A 14,168-nucleotide genomic window follows, 5' to 3' on the forward strand; every position below is an offset into this window, starting at 1 on the left:
TGTAATTAAGTGCATCTTGATATTGTTTCCTTTGGGCTCCCTCAGATTAAAGTTAATGTCAATCCTTGCAAGAAACAAAGGGGCCCTGCACTTCATACACAACTTCATGCCTGTGTGTAACCACACTTCAAGATGATGTAGTGTATTGAAAGTGGATCTCTACCTGCTTGTTTAAATCCAGCTCTGTTGCAAAGGAGGAAAACAAATGGGGAAAACAAATCACTAGGATGATTTGCAACAAAAGAGCCCTGTGTAATCTATTAAATAAAAATTGTGCATTGGATTCACAAAATGAATGACAGCACAAACATATTCTTGTTTTTCCTTTTCTTTATGCAGGAAAAAAATGGGAAAGTGTTGGTCGTAGATGGACATGCATGTCAACCATGTTAGATAAGATCAGATAATTGTGTACCTAGATAATTGTGCAATTCAGTTTGTGGTAAACTGTTGTAACCTAATAAATAAAATGTAATATGAAGACTGATCTTTTTTATTTTAAAGCATATGTAAGATATGATCATTTGATGGTGCTATGGTCCAGTAGCAGTCACCCTCATCTTTGATTCATGCTTTGAGAGCCTGGTGTTGCCAACATAAACCCTTAGAGACCCATTCACGCAGAGTACGTGATTTTAGACTCACATTCTTTGCACTCAAATAACCCTGGAATGGTTCATGCACGCATATCACGTGAAACTACACAGCTGTGCCTTTACAACAGTACCTATAACTTGTTAATGCGTTTAAGTATTTGTTTGAATTTTTTTATTTAAATTTGGCTGAATTTAATCATTAATACAGTTTGCAAAAAGCTGTGCGTTGATGTGCACTCCTTTTACTCACATCAAAATAACTCACAAACCCATCGTCAGACAAATACGGCACACATATCATATGAAATGGCAGAAACGGAGCTTTACAATGATATAAGACACACACATGTGCATCGAATGTATCTTTTTACAACTAGGCTCACACAAGACTGCAAAATAATAAGTTTCCTTCTTTGTTTACTCCAGTATTGTACTTGTCAATCACATGAGAGAAGCTACTGTATATGTGCATTTACAGGAGCTTTACGCACAGAGGCTACTGTAAATGCGCATGTGCAGATTGGTTCAGGTTCAGGTCAGGTCACTAAAGGTCAGTGTCACTGAAAAGAAGCTTGGTAGAGCAGTGTACATTGTCAGGGAAAAATACCACCAAAGAAATGTACTGCAGCTGAAGTGGAACAACTCATCTATGTAGATGTCACTGCAGACTTTGGTCCCAGTGATCTGGATAACGGCTCTGGTTTTGAGAGTGGCTTATCTGATGATGAGATGTTTTTTTTATTGGAATGGATCCAACTCAAGATGATCCAAGCATTATATAAGTTGTAACTACTTTCTACATAATATTTTTTAAATAATATAGTGTTGATATAATAACTATAGGGAATCTTGAAAATTCCTTTTGATGTATTTTGTATTGTTGTGTGTTCTTGTAAATAGTTGTGTAATTGTATTTTTTATTTAAGTGTTTCTTTTAAAATGAATCATATTTTTCATCATAAGCAGAATATGTCTTTATTTCAGTAAAATGGCTTTTATTCTCACCATGAACACACCACGGTTTTGCAGATTGTGAAGTCATAGAACATCCCACCATCATGCTGCTTATATTGTCAAATTCCAGGAAAACTCTCTCCACTCAATATGCAAAGATATGTGTGCTGGAAAACTTCTATGGTACATAACATGTAGAAAATCCAAAAAAAAAACAGTGTAATTCCAATTTTTTTGTATTTAAATTCTTTTTTATAATACATATGTAACTAGTACCAAGTGACTATGACATATCTAGACAGCATAGACTATCCTGAATAAACAAGATATAGCATGTAGAGATTGACCTTATGATGACCAAGATAATAAATCAAAAGCAAAGGATGTAAAATTACCCCCAAATCAGCTTGGGTCCCTAAGGATTACATCCAGCCATTTTCCTACATGCGAACTGAGAATGCCAGTCTAATATGAGTGCTCTGAAGCAATTTTACAACAGGAAGTATGGGGGGAGTCAATTGAGCCATTAGTTCACTGGGGTTAGTTTAGCTTGGGAGTTATCAGCTGAGACACAGCTTGATATCCAAGGCCTGCCTGAACTAAAGCTACACTTTACTTTCTATTAGTTATGTTCTTTTTCTTCGTGTTCAAATTTCCAGTCAAGCTGATAAAATAATTTACCCATGCTGGTTTGAAAGTGAATTCAACAATCCATCCATCCATTTTTCACCACTTATACTGTACTGTTAAAGGTCGCAGGGGGGCTGGAGCCTGTCCCAGCAGCTTTCGGCGAGAGGCGGGGTACACCCTGGAAAGGTCACCAATCCGTCGCAGGGCCAACACATTTAGACAGACAACAACTGACATTCACAGCCACACCGAAGAACAATTTTGAGTATTCAATTAGCCTAGTCCCCATATGCATGTCTTTGGACTGTGGGAGGAAGCCCGAGTACCTGGAGAGAACCCACACAGGTGTGACACTTCTACTGTATGTCCCGTCCTGCCAAACAACCACACAAAACATTTTTCTGCATTTAAAGTTCTTTTAATGTTTCGGCACCACTGCAATGAGGGAACACAAAACACACACTGAGAAGGAGGGGGATGATTCATGTGCTTCCCTCAATCTCTCCACATGCTGCAGTCCATAATCTAAAATAAAAGAAATGGAATAATCTCATATGTACAATAATAATGGTAGTATAGTGGTATTATAAATAATTCTAACATTAATAAAAATAACAATAATGAACACAAAAACCTGTATCCCTGGTAGGGAGGCTCAGGCAGTACTACTGCTTGCCCAAGGCAGACTGTCAGGCTAATGGAAGGAGGCGCCTGACTGCTCCATAATAGTCCATAAAGAACTAGCCACTGCCCAAAACCTACACTAACCTACCCTAGGTTACATGAAGTCTAACGACAATAAAATAGACAAATTTGCAACCATGGCTCTAACAGTCTACATTTATAACAAAAAACAATATTACGATAATTACCTGCAATGAGGGAACACAAAACACACACTGAGAATGAGGGGGGATGACTTGCGTGCTTCCTAGAGAGGACACAGTTTAGGTTAGATGGCTAGCTAGCAATATTTAGCCAGGCAAAATTCTACAAAAAATGGGTATAAATTAAACATCTTCTAACAACTAATTTGACACCAGATTGCACACAAAGATGACAAATAACATATTAAAACAAAATATAGTAGTTTAAACTAGTTTTTTGGGGGCTTTTGACAAACATTTGTCACTTTTAATCCCCTCAGGCTGTGACTCTCAACTCACCCTCAATTTCCACATGCTGCAGTGGAGCGGTAACCATGGTGACATGCAGAAATACAATAGTGCACACGTATCCCTCCGCAAGTACAGAAGGTGGCACTGTTCCCTACTTTAGCAGGATTTACTCTTCACATAACTAATATTGTATGGCATAACTATTTACACCATTACACAGGCACAGGGAGAACATGCAAACTCCGCACAGAAAGATCCCATGCCGAGCAGGGACTCGAACTGGAACCTACTTGCTGTGAGGCAACAGTGTTAACCACTGCACCGCCATGCTGCCAAACAGAATTCATTCACTGCTAAAAATGTAATCAAGACCTTACTTACTCCCAATAATTCAGAAATAGATATCGAAACCAATAATGGTGTGAAGAGAGGGAGTTTAGCTTACCAGTGGCATATTCACTCCTCTTCTGCCAAACAAGCTGCATCAGCAATGGTCATTGCTCCCAAAGGGGCAAGTCCAGTCTTGGCCTGAAGTGGAATTTAAAGGATGGTGTTATAAAAGGCTTGTGAGAATTCATCTGGATGAATGGCTGTCAAGATTTCACAAGCCAGGATAGCTTCAACAATCTGGCATCTAAAGACTAACATGATATAACTTCCATAGTCAGCGGGTTTTTGAGAGGTGCTGTCACAGCTGTTCAAACAGTTGTCCCATGTATTTCATACTGTATAATGATCAGACCATGAAAAGCTGTGGCAAGCCACATCATCAACATTTTGATCAACAGCACTTGACAGTAGTCACACCAACCACAGAACAGAACAGGGTATAGGATATGCATCAAATTTAGTGATGTTTTTACCCTTCTGATAATCAATACAGTGTCTCACAATCATATCCGGCGATGGAATTTTGAACTCCATTCATTCATTTCTTGTTCAATGGCATCAATCTCCTCCATAAAGAGCATCTCTGGTTTCACCTAAGCCCATTTTTGTGGTTTAATCCTGTATGAATGTTGGTTGATTGGAACTGTCTCATTGGTGTCAACATCTTGTGTTATAGTATTTGCTAAACCACAGGTGTCTTTACACCAGTGGTTCTCAAACTTTTTCTGTCATTCCCCCCTTTGGAGGAAGAAAAATTTTCATTCCCCCCCACGCCAAATTTTTTGACAAAATAGGCCATGTTTAACTTTATTGACCTATTAAATATTACAAACATTCCTTTAGTTTTTCAGAACTAGAAAAAATGAAATAAAATGTGTTTCATCCCTGTCAATTATCTCTCCATTTTCAAAACAGACCTGACAACAGTTGCCATGAAAGAGGTTTGAAGCACGCTTTGGTTCCGCCGCAAAAAAAATTCCAACGTCCAAACATTAGTTCCCCCCCTCACCGGGGGGAAAAGGGGGGGGGGGGGTACTAATGTTTGGACGTTGGAATTTTTTTTGCGGCGGAACCATAAACAAATCGAAAGGTGAGGAGAAACTAATGTTTGGATGTCGGAATTTTTTTTCGCGGTGGAACCATAAACAAAGCGAAAGGTGAGGGGGGAAATAATGTTTGGGCGTCGGGTGACTTGTGCCCCCCCTGGGACGCCTCCGGGGAGCGCCACACATTTTGAGAAACGCTGCTTTACACAGAGGACTTTTGTGGTCCACTAATTATATTCCATCTTCCCTCTGATCTGCAGTGAGATAACTGAGTGAGGTTCTAAGATTGACCAGTGCACTGGGCACTACAGCCTTCGTGTAACTGGCTTAACTGACCAAACTTCATCAGCTATATATAGCTGAAGCTATATATATATATATATATATATATATATATATATATATATATATATATATATATATATAGCTATTATTTACATAGCAATTTTATTTATACAGCTACCTAAAAAGCAACAAGTACATTGACACTAGCCGTCATAAGGCAGTTGTTCCAGGCTTTCCGGGGTGTGTGGATCATTCGGTGGTCATGTGGGAGCAGATCCAGAGAGCAAAGCAAGAGAGAGGTGACCCGAATGTTATGTGGCTTGATCTTGCTAGCGCATATCGGTCAGTCCCCCACCAGATCATCAAGCTTGCCCTGGAGTTCTTTTACATCCCTGTTGGCATTAAAACTCCGTTGGCAAAGTACTTTGAGGACCTCAGACTGTGCTGCGCCCATCAGGACCTCACCACAGGCTGGCAACAACTTAAGGTGGACATCGGTATGAGATGCATCATCTCTCCCATCCTGTTCATCAGAGCTTTTGAGTTCATCCTCACAGGGGCAAGGAAGATGGTTGGGGGGAGTCAAGTTACCTTAAGGCCAAAGGCTACCACCAGTGAAAGGCTACATGGTTGACATCACTACCATATTCCAGACAGTGGCGTGTACAGCAAGGTTGCTGAAGAGGGTCGACGAGCTTGTGGGGCAGGCAAGGATGAAGATCAAACCCTCCAAATCACAAAGCCTGTCTCTCAGGAAAGGGATCAGAAGTGACCAAACCATCTTCATTGCAGGTGGAGAGGATATCCCACTGCTTATAAAACAACCAGTCCACAGCAGGCCTACACAGCAGAGCTCTCTGACAGGCAGATGGGGAATGAGGTATGGAAGCAGCTGGCATATTGCCTGGCCAGAATCAACAAGTGCCAGCTCCCAGGTAAGTACAAAGTATGAAGCTACCAGCACATTCTGTACCAGAAGGCAATGTGGCCTCTGAAGCTGAGCGAAGTTTCCTCATCGACAGAGGCAAGATGGATGGGCTTGCAAACTCATACATCTGGGAGTGGTTGGGGCTGCTGATGTGTCTGTTGGGAGTGGGTGTCTTTAGCATTAAAGAGCTACAACTGCCACTGTGACCCATCAGCTTGGGATACAAGCAGGAGAAGGCACTCTTGGTGATGGAATTGAAGGAATCCACTGACTATTTCGTGAGAGCATACTCAAGTAAGAACAGGAAGGAAGTGGAAAGCCCGGGAGAGGGTTTACAGGGCGATCAGCAGGCTGCAACACTATGAGACTGTTGGCAGAGTTCAGGAGGGCAGAGCTGGTAGGAATGAGGAGCGAGGCCCCCCTCTTCTGGTCAAAAGTCCCCAAGGAAGAGAGACAAGCCATGGTGGTGGCTGTATTGACGAGGGCTGAGCAGGAATGCTACAAGATCAAAGATGTATCCCAGGGCCAGCAGGAAAGGTGGACATCATAGGAGGGGATCATGGACAGGACAATGTCATGGGCTGATCTGTGGAAAACACTCCAAGCCAGGTACAGCTTCTTGATCAGGGCAACCTATGACACATTGCCTTGTCCTTGAAACCTCCATCAATGGTTTGGCCCTGAGGAAATCTGCCCCCTCTGCAACACCACCAATGCATTCCCTATCTGGTTGCAAGATGGTATTGTCACAAGGCCACTGCAGGTGATCTAGTGCTGAAGAAGTTGGCAGAGGTGGCCGAGACATGCAGACAGAAGGCAAACAGCAGGCCTTCAGCCCCAGCCAAACAGTCTATCCAGTTTGCTAGGGCTGGAGAGAGCATGATAACCCCACAACACAAGGAAAGAGCAAGACTCCTCTCAACTGGTCACAAGTGGCACATGAGAGCCAACCTCCAGTTCCTCAGAGAGATTGTGGAAACATCACTTCGGCCTGACATTGTGTTATGGTGAGTGACAAGCAAGAAGGCCCTACTGCTCGAGCTCACTATTCCATGGGAGGGGGGCTTGATGCTGCCTACGTGGGGAGAAAATCAAGTATGTTGACCTGGCTGCAGAGTGCAGTGAAGCTGGCTGGAAGGCTGCCACATGTAGAAGTGGGTTGCCATGGTTTTGTGGGATCCTCCACCATTAGGCTTTTCTGTGTCATGGGATGTGTAGGAGTAGTGTGTCAGAAAGCTATAAAAGAGTTGGCTGAAGAGGCTAAAAAAGGAAACTTCTGGTTGTGGCTAAGAAGGAAGCACAGGAGTTTGGGGCCAAACAACACTTAGGGCATAAGCAAGGGGTGGCAGGGAGACATCCATGCCATCGCTCCACCACCAAGAGATGTACTGGGGTTCAAGGAGCAAAACATCAATGACTCCTTCCGGTCAGTTCATGTCCCTGTCTCTGTCAATCCGATCCATCCTAAAGTGCAAGTTTTCAGAGGACATCGTATAGGATAACAGTGATGCTACGGAGCACTGGATGTATCTTTCACTGTTTGGATTACTGGCGCATCGTACTATTGTTGTTTATTGGATGTTGAAAGATCTACAACTTCATTGTGGAGTGCATGGTCACGCGTGTCAAGCCGCCATCACCAGCTCAAGTCTGCTGCATGGTACACCTACAGGTGGCTTGTGCACTGTGAGTCAGTTTCAAAGTTTGGGGATTAAGAAAGAATAGTAAAAACAAAAAAAAGTATGAGAGACAATGTCCGACAGCGTATCAAAAGTTGCCAATGATACACCACAGGGGGCAGCATGACGTAGAGTCTGTGCCTTTGCCTAAATGCATCAGTCTTACAGCTAAAGGCATAATGTTTTTCATACAAATTTGTCAAGAAAAGAGAGCTATGAAATGCAAAAAACCCAAAAGGTATATGAATCAGTTGAGTGATTTGATGCAATCCATGCACAATATAAGTGTAACCGATCTCAGCTCTAGCTTAATGTGGTACACAGTGAGTGTTACAGAAATGGAATCACTGTCTTGCTTCACTATCACTTGGACCAGTTATCAGGTTCTAGGTTTGGTATGAGAGGAGGGAGTATAATATCACACAAACAAGTAAGTAAACGTGAAATTAGTGACACCTGCAACCATAGTCAAGTGCATTCCAGGGGCCAGAGCGGGCGACGTCGAGTCAAATTTAAAACTGCTGGCTAAAAGTGAACATAAATACGATAAAATCACTATCCACGTCGGCGGTAAGGACATATGACTACGCCAGTCGGAGGTCACAAAAATTAATGTTGAGTCGGTGTGTACATTTGCAAAGACGATGTTGGACTCCGTAGTGTTCTCTGATGCTGAGAAACTGGTGCATGCATTTATCACTTCTAGGCTGGACTACTGCAACTCTCTCCTGTCAGGATATCCTACATACTCTCTAAAGAGTCTCCAGCTAGTCCAGAACGCTGCAGCGAGGGTTTTGACAGGAGTTAAGAAGAGAGAACACATCTCTCCCACTTTAGCTTCTCTCCACTGGCTTCCAGTCTGATCTAGAATCAACTTCAAAATCCTTCTGCTGACTTATAAGGCGGCTGCACGGTGGTGCAGTGGTTAGCACTGTGGCCTCACAGCAAGAAGGTTCCGGGTTCGAGTCCCCTGGGATCTTTCTGTGTGGAGTTTGCATGTTCTCCCCGTGCCTACGTGGGTTCTCTCCAGGTACTCCGGCTTCCTCCCACTGTCCAAAGACATGCAATTTGGGGACTAGGCTGATTAAATTCTCTAAATTGACCGTAGGTATGAATGTGAATGGTTGTTCATCTCTGTATGTTGGCCCTGCAATGGACTGGCGACCTGTCCAGGGTGTACCCCGCCTCTCGCCCGTAGATGCTGGGATAGGCTCCAGCCCCCCCGCGACCCTTACTAGTAAGCAATAAGCAGAAGATGACGATGGATGGATGGATGGACTTAGAAGGCTCTCAATGATAAAGCCCCATCCTATTTGAAAGAACTACCGTAAATTCTGGACTATAAGCCGCGACTTTTTTTCGACACTTCATGCCCCGCGGCTTATACTCCGGTGCGTCTTTTACGAGGATTTTACCTTCACCCTGGGGTGTGGCGGGCAGCGGCAGCGGGCAGTAATTCGCTATTGTTCCTGATGGTAGCTCCAAGTACCGTACTTAGAGAAATTACCATAACATTTGGCTAGGAATTTCCCTAAGTACTGTACTTGGAGCGTCCAGTCCATGCCGCGGTGCAGTGTAAAAAGGGCATCACACGATATTGTCATTTGTACTCACCCTCAAGATGGAGAGCAGAAGAAGGAATGCTTATGATGCAGCTTTCAAGTTAAAGGCAATCAATCTGGTGGTTAAAGATGGAAATAGAGCTGCAGCACGTAAGTTTGGCATTAACGAATCGATGGTGAGACGCTGGAGGCGGCAACATGACGAACTGACCCAATGCAAAAAGACAACAAAAGCTTTCAGAGGTCATAATAGCAGATGGCCCGAACTTGAAAACGCTGTGGAAGACTGGGTCAACACACAGAGAACAGGCGGCCGAGGTGTTTCCATCGTGCACCGCGGCCTATTTACTGGTGCGGCTTATACGTGTACAAAGTTGATTTTTTTTCCCTAAAATAAGCATCTGCGGCTTACATAACGGTGCCCTCTATCGTCCGGAATTTACGGTAATTAGTCCCTAATGTCCTACCAGAATGCAGGTCTTTTAGTGATTCCCAGTATCTGTAAAAACAGACTGGGAGGTAGAGCCTTCAGTTACCGGGCTCCTTTACTGTGGAACCAGCTCTCTCCATGGATCAGAGAGGCAGACACTCTGATTACTTTTAAGTCCAGGCTTAAGACTTTCCTTTATGACAGAGCTTTCAGTTAGGACTGGTTCAGGTAGCTCTGAACCATTTATAGTTATGCTGCTATAGGCTTAGACTGCTGGGGGACACATCAGGTTACATGGAGCCCCCTCCTCTCCTCTCTCCTCCCCGCACATTTTGGAACTGTCATTACCATTACTTGTTGCACTTTGTACTTTGGCCTTGGTGTCTCACAGTCTCTGTGTTTCCACAGATCCACCTGAGCTCCATCTCTCTGCTCTAATCGCTGCCTGCATCGCCTCTCCTACCCTCACTTTTTTTCCCCTGCTGTGACACCGACCTGCACTCCCCTCCCATGAACCAGTCTGCCATCCAGTCCCCAATCAAGCTGGCTTGCTCTCCCTGCCTCCCCTATCACAAGCTAGCTTCCTTCTTCAAACATTTCCATGTTTCCCACATTTTGTATTGTAAACTGTTTCATGTAACAACATCTACTGCACATCTGTCCGTCTTTGGTGAGGGATCCCTCCTCTGTTGCTCACCCTGAGGTTTCTCAGATTTTTCCCTGTTAAAAGGGTTTTCTATGGAGTTTTCCCTCAGTCGATGTGAGGGTGTAAGGGCAGAGGATGTTGTTATTATGCCATGTAAAGCCCTTTGAGACAAACCGTGAAAACGGTCTATACAAATAAAATTGCCCTGCCTTGCCTTGCCATTATACACAGTACAATGAGATTTAAAGAGCAGCTCCATAAAAGTGCACTCATAATTAGCACAATATAACATGCTGTACAGTATAAATATAAATAAACAATAAAAAATAGCAACAGACAACAGAATATTATGAGCACAGACTTGAGTCCAAAATAGCAACTGAAAGAGTATTGAATGATAGAGGTAGCTTATGTCTGGTGGTGCAGTGGTCAGTGCAACTATGTCAATGCAGTTTACATTAATGTAAATTTGAGTTCAGTATGATAACAGCTTTTGGAAAGAAGCTGTCCCTGAGTCTATTTGTTCTGGTCCATATGGACCTGAAGCACCTGCCAGAGGGCAACAAGTTGAAGAGATGGAAGCTGGGGTGTGTGGTGTCCTTCAGGATGTTTCTGGCCCTACTGAGGCAAAAGGAGTTGTAGATGGTTGTCAAGGAAGGTAGAGGGCAGCTGATGATCTTTTGTGGAGTGTTTGCCACCCTCTGCAGTCTCTTCCTGTTAGCAGGCTTTCGATGGTGGAGCAGTAGAAGGTCACCAGCAGCTGTGTGTTTAGTTGCTCCTTCATGAGCACCCAAAGGAAGTGTTGCTGCTACTGGGCCTTCTTGACCAGCGCTGTGTTGTTGACTGACCAGGAGAGGTCAGCGGAGATGTGGACCCTGAGGAACCTGAAGGACTCAACAAAGGCAGGGGCAGCTCTGTTCTGCCAGAAATCCAGGATGAATTCCTTGATCTTGGTGATGTTCTGTGTCAAGGTGTTTCATGCTCACCTCTCACCAAGTTTCAGGACCTCATCTCTGTTGGGCTGTCTCATTTCCCCCTGTAATCAGCCCCTCCACCATTGTATCATCAGCAAATTTGACAGTGATGTCCTCTGGGTGGGCAGGACTGCAGTCGGATGAGTAGAGGGAGTAAAGTAGTGGGCTCAGCACACAGCCTTGGGGAGATCCAGTGCTGAGAGTGTGGGAGGAGGAGAGGCGAGGACCCAGTTTCACCTGCTGGGGTCTGTTCACGAAAAACTCTTTTATCCATGAGCAGGTGGGTGGTGGGGGCCCCAGGTTGGCTAACTTGGGGATTAGAATATTCTGTATCATGGTATTAAAAGCTGAGCTGTAGTCAAGAAAGAGTATCCAGACGTAGCTCCCCTGTTGCTCCAGGTGACTCAGTGCTGAGTGGAGAGCGATGGCTATGACGTCTTTGGTGGATCCGTTAGTCCGGTATGCAAACTGGTGTGGGTCCAGGGTAGGGGGGAGACAGGCTTTATTTCAAAACCAGTTTTTCAAGCACTTAGTGATGACTGGGGTGAGTGCTATGGGTGACTTTTTAGGGATGGGGATGATTATGGCAGATATCAAGCAGGGTGGGATGATGGCTTGTTCCAGAGACAGGTTGAAAATGTTGGTGAAGACCTGTGATAGCTGCTTGGCATATCCCTTGAGCACCTTCCCAGGTACTCCATCTGGACTTGCAGCCTTCCTAGGGTTCACTGCAAAGAGCACCGTCCTCATGTCCGGTGGCTCAAAAGTGGGTGGCGGGGTGGTGGAGGCTGGTGGGTTGTAGACGTGGTTGGAGTGATGTGGCTAAGTGCTGTGTTTGAGACTCAGAGCAGGCAAAAAAGCTGTTCAGCTCCTCTGCCACTGCCCCGTCTTAGTCCCCGGGTCTCATAACACAGCCTCTGTAGTTGGTGATGGTCTGTATGCCCTGCCACACTTGCTGGGAATTGTTAAGATGTTCCTATATCCTCCTCTTGTATTCTGCTTTGGCAATCCTAATGCCTCTCCTCAGGTCAGCAGGAGCAGCACTGTACAAAGCTCTGTAACCTGGCCTGATGGCTGAGTTGCGGGCCCAGAGGAGCATGTGGACCTGGCTCCTCATCCAGGGTTTCTGATCAGGGAAAACCAACATGTACTTTTCCACAGTGATATTCCCAATGCAGTACTTGATGTCAGACAGTACTGTGTCTGTGAATGTTGCCAGGTCTTCATGGTAGAAGGCATCCCACTGTGTGTGTTTGAAGCAGTCCTGCAGTCAGGGGAGGGCTTCCTCAGCCCAGGTGGTATTGACCTCTTAGGGTGTGTTTCCACTGGCTCCCTTTGGCTTGGGTTGGGTCGGTACGGCTTGGTACGAGTGCGTTTCCACTAACACTGGGTAACACGTCAGTGTGGGTGGACTCACTAGCCAAGAGTTCCCCGGCATAATTTGTGTGCAACACAACAACAACGGACGACATGGAGGCAGCATTATCCCTGTTGCTCGGTCAGTGGTTTTTGCTTAAACTAAAAGTAAGGGACGGCAGACAGGCAAGGCATCAAGGGGCAAAACAGAACACCCAAGAAAAGTATAAAAGACTTTTAGCAGTATTCTGCTACGGCCAAGATGATACGAAGTAGATGATTTAAGCGGGTAAGTAACCCAATCAGCACCCCGCTATGTGTTTATGTCACATTTTAGTCCCTGCTCAGCTCACTTGGAACCCCAGCGGAGCAGGGACCAAAATGGCAATGGTTCGTACCGTGTTGGGGCCAGTGGAAACAGGGCCAAACCGACCCGACCCCACCTGACCCAAGCCAAAGTGAGCCAGTGGAAACGTGCCCTTAGTGGGCTTTGTTTGTCGACTGAGGGGGTGTATGCGGCGGTAAGGAGCAGGGAGAGGTGGTCTGACTGGCCCAATTGGGGGAGGAGAGTGGCTCTGTACCCATGCTTGATGTTGGAATACACATGATCCAGAGTGTTTTCCCCTCTTGTTGGGCATTTTACATGTTGGTGGAATTTTGGTAGTACAGTCTTGAGATTTGCCTTATTAAAGCAATAATTTTGGGATGGGTGCGCTGGTGGGTATTGATGGCGTTTAGCAGCAGAGAGAGACATGTTTACATTAGCATCAGGTGGTGTGTAGACTGCAGTGATGACAACAGCAGCTAGCTCTCTGGGCAGAAAAAAAGGGTCTGCTTCTCACTGACATGAACTCTGGGTCTGGAGTTGTCTATCCAAAATAGTGCTGTTGTTACACCAACCTTCATGCACATAGATGCAGAGCCCCTCTCCTCTGTTCTTCTGACTCACTGTTCCTGGCCCATGTGTGTAGCGTGCGGCCTGTTAGTTGCACCGAGGCTTCAGGGATTTGTGTATGTAGCCATGTCTCCATGATGATAGGCACACAGCAGTCACGAACATAACGATTCCCAGTTAGCTGTATTTCCAAATTGTACGTTTTGAGTACCATGGATCTGGCATTGAAGTGGAGGCTCAGTCGTGGAGGTTTGAGTGGCTGGATGCTCTTCCACCGGGCTGTCCAGCTCCAGGTTAACCCACTTCATGTGTGAGCTAAAACTGCCATGAGATGCCCACAGATGTAGAAAGAATGTGCTGTGGGTGACAGCCCAACTCCTGTATTTCCATACCGCCTCACCAGAAAGTATACTTTTTGTAGGAGGGGGTCTTGCAACCTGCCAGAGGGATCTCATCCCTTGTAGGGTGTAAGCACAGTAGAATAAATAGCATTTACTTTTGAGCCCTGCTGCTTTATACTGTAAAATTTGCACTGAGGTTTGTACAGTCCAAAGTTCTATTTTTTATTATTAGTTATATTTTATTTATTGTTATTTATATTTGTCACATTTCCATAAAAATTATATGATAAATGACTTTCCGTTACTAAACAAGCTATTACATTTCTCACCTGCATATA

The sequence above is a fragment of the Aulostomus chinensis genome, chromosome 3 (assembly GCF_037954235.1).
Source record: "Aulostomus chinensis isolate RoL2024-O1b breed Wild chromosome 3, RoL_Achi_v1.0, whole genome shotgun sequence".
Taxonomy (NCBI): Eukaryota; Metazoa; Chordata; class Actinopteri; order Syngnathiformes; family Aulostomidae; genus Aulostomus; species Aulostomus chinensis.